General features: G+C 45.7%; 1 pseudogene; it reads right to left on the bottom strand.

Annotated features, from left to right (window-relative positions):
* Positions 1–585: 585 nt before the first annotated feature.
* Positions 586–1,230, bottom strand: LOC125537762 (growth-regulating factor 3 pseudogene; annotated as a pseudogene).
* Between the last annotated feature and the right edge of the window lie 5,341 nt (positions 1,231–6,571).

Genomic DNA, 6,571 nt, shown 5'->3' with positions numbered 1-6,571 from the left:
ACTACTCTATGTTACTACCTTCATAATGGGGAGTAACATATGTGTGGTAACATGCAACATTCATTTATTAAGCTATAGACTTATCTTGCCTTGATATATGTGATGTTACTCATACTACTAGTAACTAGCTATGTTACCACATGCCTCTCTTTCTTCATTTATTGTTTGTCATATCATCTATTTTATCTAAATATGTATGATATTGCTACCTATGTTATTCCCACTATGGATAGTCTAACTGTGCGGGAAACAGTCAAACGATGTCGTGCATGACCATCGAAGCTATAGAGAACTTCATACTGTTCCGGCCGACACACGACAAAACAAAACCCAGAAAATCAAGCAAAACGTTGTGAAATTATAAGGAAAGAAAATTAACGAAGTAGTGTTCTGTTCGTGCTGCACGACCATTGATAAATAAGGCAGCATCCATACAAAATGAGCAAGCAAACAGGCAGGCGGCAGTCAGCTCACAGACGCATTCGATCGGGGTCGTCGATTCGGTTCACTCATCTGTGATGATTTGAGTACGTACGTCGTGACTTCGGCAAATCAGCACAGATCAGGCCGGCCGGCGGACGCCATTCACCGGGAGTATACACCGTTGGGCGAGCGGGATCCGGCGGTGGCGGAGAAGTCGGAGCTGGTCACCGGGATGGAGATGGACATCTTGGTGGCCGAGAAGGCGGCGTTGGCATTTCTGTTGGCGCCATGGTCATGCAACTCCGGCCACGAGTCCCTATCCTTGGGCCACTCATCAAAGAAGGGCCGCAGCGTCTGGTTCTCCTGCTTCACCGCCGACTCGTCGTCGTCGAAGCCGCCGCCACAGCCAAAGAAGGACAGCGGCTCCCTCTCCATCTTGGCCAGCGAGCAAATTGTGCTCTGGTCCAGGTCGCTCAGGGTTGCCAGTATGGGGTAGCTGGAGAGTGAGAAGGACGAGTTCTGGGCCGGCATCAGGCGCCATGAGTAGTTGTCCATGGCGGTGTCCATGGCCGCAATGATGAGCTGGTTGTGCTCCTCCATCGCCGAAGTCGTCACTCCATAGGCAGAATACCTGAATTACACAAGTCACATCTATACCCCTATATAGTGTGCGAATAACTTTGAAAGATGGTCGTTGGATGAAGCCACTTCGACGGTGCAGAGCTGGCAAATCCGAACACTACTAGCCGTTGGATATCATCTATATTCCAACAGATTTTGCCACATGTACAATCTAGAAGACTTCATAGTTAAACTTAAGTATAATGCACAAACCTCAAAACACAAGCACTTCTTCTTTGTTCTAGAATCTTCCATATCATAATTGCCCAAAAAAATTCTACATGAATTGCCATTATTTGTTTTTACTTTATGCTTTACAATGCACAATTTTATGAATCTTAAAATAGATTAGCTTTTTTATTAAAACTAAATGATTTTGAATAAGATGAATTAAATGAACATCTACATCATGCATATATGACTCAAAGCTTACATGCTATATATAATGTGGTGTTTATTCATAATTTGGTTGCCAAATCTCATGCGTGCAATGCACGTGTACCTTACTAATAAAAATGGTGTGAGAAGCTCAGATAGCACTTAATCATTCATCATTCATGCACACATAATGGTGTTCTTGTCACTGTACTGAAGTTCTATAGCTGAAACTTATCGGACTGTAATGATCTAGAACATGTATACAGTAGGCTTCACGTTATCTCTAAACGTGGAACCCATTTCTTGGCTACTAGACAAAACAAAAGGGACATGCTAGCCATTGTTGCCGTACATTATAAAGTTGGAGCTCGTGACAGGAGTAAAACAAAACAAAACACACGCGGGTCTGGAGGAAACCCGACATAATATGTAGGAGGTGGGCTATTTATAGCCAGGAGGAAACCTGGCATAATATGTCCGAAATGACCCTGGATCATTAAGGAACCGACACGTGTCCAACAGTCGGATTTCAAACACACGCAGCAGCTTGACTTGGGCTACAAGCAACGCTGACTCATCCAATTCTGGATAAGATTTGCTCTCATAGTTTTCGCTCGAAGACATAGGATTTTGGTTGAGCATCATATCAGTTATCCCCCACTTAACAGTACGGTTGTTCCTATGACTCAACAAAGAAGAGAAGGAAACTACGAAACAACTATGTCTTCACACTCCATAGTCTTCAAGTGAATGTCTTCACAGGTCATAATCTTCATCGTGAATGTCTTCACGAACCACCATTGTCTTCAATGTCTTCATACATTTTTAGGGGTCATCTCTGGTAGGTAAACCGAATCAATGAGGGGCTACTACCTATATTATCCCGCAATTCTCACAAACACATTAGTTCCTCAACCAAGTTTGTCGTCAATACTCCAAAACCAACTAGGGGTGACACTAGATGCACTTACAAAGCCCCTCAAGCACGTACTTACCGCCAAACGCCAGCGCTCCACCCCTCTGGCCAGCTGGTCGCTGGTCAGTGAGGTGTCGAGCCCGCAGGTGGTTAGGTGGGGACAAGTTGTATGTGTCGGCTTGCTGGGAAGGAGGATTACCTTTATTGACACCCGTCCTAATGGCGTGTCAAGCTAATAGGAGGCAGATGGGCAAGCAGTGCGGCAACCTTGCCGGGGTTCTGTTGGAAATATGCCCTAGAGGCAATAATAAATAAGTTATTATTATATTTCCTTGTTCATGATAATCGTTTATTATCCATGCTATAAGTGTATTGATAGGAAACTCAGATACATGTGTGGATACATAGACAACACCATGTCCCTAGTAAGCCTCTAGTTGACTAGCTCGTTGATCAATAGATGGTTACGGTTTCCTAACCATGGACATTGGATGTCGTTGATAACGGGATCACATCATTAGGAGAATGATGTGATGGACAAGACCCAATCCTAAGCATAGCACTAGATCGTGTAGTTCGTATGCTAAAGCTTTTCTAATGTCAAGTATCATTTCCTTAGACCATGAGATTGTGCAACTCCCGGATACCGTAGGAGTGCTTTGGGTGTGCCAAACGTCACAACGTAACTGGGTGGCTATAAAGGTACACTACGGGTATCTCCAAAAGTGTCTGTTGGGTTGGCATGAATCGAGACTGGGATTTGTCACTTCGTGTGACGGAGAGGTATCTCTGGGCCCACTCGGTAGGACATCATCATAATGTGCACAATGTGACCAAGGAGTTGATCACGGGATGATGTGTTACGGAATGAGTAAAGAGACTTGCCGGTAACGAGATTGAACAAGGTATCGGGATACCGACGATCGAATCTCGGGCAAGTACAATACCGCTAGACAAAGGGAATTGTATACGGGATTGATTAAGTCCTTGACATCGTGGTTCATCCGATGAGATCATCGTGGAACATGTGGGAGCCAACATGGGTATCCAGATCCCGCTGTTGGTTATTGACCGGAGAACGTCTCGGTCATGTCTGCATGGTTCCCGAACCCGTAGGGTCTACACACTTAAGGTTCGGTGACGCTAGGGTTATAGAGATATTAGTATACGGTAACCCGAAAGTTGTTCGGAGTCCCGGATGAGATCCCGGACGTCACGAGGAGTTCCGGAATGGTCCGGAGGTAAAGAATTATATATAGGAAGTGCTATTTCGGCCATCGGGACAAGTTTCAGGGTCACCGGTATTGTATCGGGACCACCGGAAGGGTCCCGGGGGTCCACCGGGTGGGCCACCTGCCCCGAGGGGCCACATGGGCTGTAGGGGGTGCGCCTTGGCCTATATGGGCCAAGGGCACCAGCCCCAAGAGGCCCATGCGCCAAGAGAAGAGGAAAAGGGGAGAGTCCTAAAGGGGGAAGGCACCTCCGAGGTGCCTTGGGGAGGATGGACTCCTCCCCCCCTTGGCCGCACCCTTCCTTGGAGGAAGGGGCAAGGCTGCGCCCTCCCCCTCTCCCTTGGCCCTATATATAGTGGGGGGAAGGGAGGACAACCATACCTAAGCCCTGGCGCCTCCCTCTCCCTCCCATGACACATCTCCCTCCTCCCGCAGCGCTTGGCCAAGCCCTGTTGGAATCCCGCTACTTCCACCACGCCGTCGTGCTGCTGGATCTCCATCAACCTCTCCCTCCTCCTTGCTGGATCAAGGCGTGGGAGACGTCTCCGTTCCGTACGTGTGTTGAACGCGGTGGTGCCGTCCGTTCGGCGCTAGGATCATCGGTGATTTGGATCACGACGAGTACGACTCCATCAACCCCGTTCTCTTGAACGCTTCCGCGCGCGATCTACAAGGGTATGTAGATCCACTCCTCCCTCGTTGCTAGATGACTCCATAGATAGATCTTGGTGACACGTAGGAAAATTTTGAATTTATGCTACGTTCCCCAACAGTGGCATCATGAGCTAGGTCTATGCGTAGTTTCTATGCACGAGTAGAACACAAAGTAGTTGTGGGCGTTGATTTTGTTCAATATGCTTGCCGTTACTAGTCTTATCTTGATTCGGCGGCATCGTGGGATGAAGCGGCCCGAACCAACCTTACACGTATGCTTACGTGAGACCGGTTCCACCGACTGACATGCACTAGTTGCATTAGGTGGCTGGCGGGTGTCTGTCTCTCCCACTTTAGTCGGATCGGATTCGATGAAAAGTGTCCTTATGAAGGGTAAATAGCAATTGGCATATCACGTTGTGGTTTTTGCGTAGGTAAGAAACGTTCTTGCTAGAAACCCACAGCAGCCACGTAAAACATGCAAACAACAATTAGAGGATGTCTAACTTGTTTTTGCAGGGTATGCTATGTGATGTGATATGGCCAAAAGGATGTGATGAATGATATATGTGATGTGTGAGATTGATCATGTTCTTGTAATAGGAATCACGACTTGCATGTCAATGAGTATGACAACCGGCAGGAGCCATAGGAGTTGTCTTAATTTATTTATGACCTGCGTGTCAACATAAACGTCATGTAATTACTTTACTTTATTGCTAACCGTTAGCTGTAGTAGTAGAAGTAATAGTTGGCGAGACAACTTCATAAAGACACGATGATGGAGATCATGATGATGGAGATCATGGTGTCATGCCGGTGACGATGATGATCATGGAGCCCCGAAGATGGAGATCTAGAGGAGCAAAGTGATGATGGCCATATCATGTCACTATTTGATTGCATGTGATGTTTATCATGTTTTGCATCTTGTTTACTTAGAACGACGGTAGTAAATAAGATGATCCCTTACAACAATTTCAAGAAGTGTTCTCCCCTAACTGTGCACCGTTGCTAAAGTTCGTCGTTTCGAAGCACCACGTGATGATCGGGTATGATAGATCCTTACGTTCACATACAACGGGTGTAAGACAGTTTTACACATGCAAAACACTTAGGGTTAACTTGACGAGCCTAGCATGTGTACAGACATGGCCTCGGAACACAGAAGACCGAAAGGTCGAGCATGAGTCGTATGGTAGATACGATCAACATGAAGATGTTCACCGATGTTGACTAGTCCGTCTCACGTGATGATCGGACACGGCCTAGTTGACTCGGATCATGTAATCACTTAGATGACTAGAGGGATGTCTATCTGAGTGGGAGTTCATAAGATGAACTTAATTATCCTGAACATAGTCAAAAGGTCTTCGCAAATTATGTCATAGCTCGCGCTTCAGTTCTATTGTTTAGTTATGTTCCTAGAGAAAATTTAGTTGAAAGTTGATAGTAGCAATTATGCGGACTAGGTCCGTAAACTGAGGATTGTCCTCATTGCTTCATAGAAGGCTTATGTCCTTAATGCACCGCTTAGTGTGCTGAACCTCGAACGTCGTCTGTGGATGTTGCGAACATCTGACATACACGTTTTGATAACTACGTGATAGTTCAGTTGAACGGTTTAGAGTTGAGGCACCGAAGACGATTTTGAAATGTCGCGGAACATATGAGATGTTTCGAGGGCTGAAATTGGGATTTCAGGCTCGTGCCCACGTCAAGAGGTATAAGACCTCCGACGATTTTCTTAGCCTGCAAACTAAGGAGAAAAGCTCAATTGTTATGCTTGTGCTCAGATTGTCTGAGTACAACAATCATTTGAATCAAGTGGGAGTTGATCTTCCAGATGAGATAGTGATGTTTCTCCGAAGTCATTACCACCAAGCTGCTAGAGCTTCGTGATGAACTATAATACATCAGGGACATATATGATGATCCTTGAGATATTCGCGATGTTTGACACCACAAAAGTAGAAATCAAGAAGGAGCATCAATTATTGATGGTTGGTGAAACCACTAGTTTCAAGAAGGGCAAGGGCAAGAAGGGATACTTCATGAAACGGCAATTCAGTTGCTGCTCTAGTGAAGAAACCGAAGGTTGAACCCAAACCCGAGACTAAGTGCTTCTGTAATAAGGGGAACAGCCACTGGAGCAGAATTACCCTAGATACTTGGTAGATAAGAAGGCTGGCAAGGTCGATAGAAGTATATTCGATATATATTATGTTAATGTGTACTTTACTAGTACTGCTAGTAGCACCAGGGTATTAGATACCGGTTCGGTTGCTAAGTGTTAGTAACTCGAAACAAAAGGCTACGGAATAAACGGAGACTAGCTAAAGGTGAG

This window comes from Triticum urartu, chromosome 2A, assembly GCF_056163025.1.
Source record: "Triticum urartu cultivar PI428250 chromosome 2A, HENAU_Tu73, whole genome shotgun sequence".
Taxonomy (NCBI): domain Eukaryota; kingdom Viridiplantae; phylum Streptophyta; class Magnoliopsida; order Poales; family Poaceae; genus Triticum; species Triticum urartu.
Note: the sequence above shows the minus strand (reverse complement) of the source record. Positions and strands in the feature narration are given on the sequence as shown.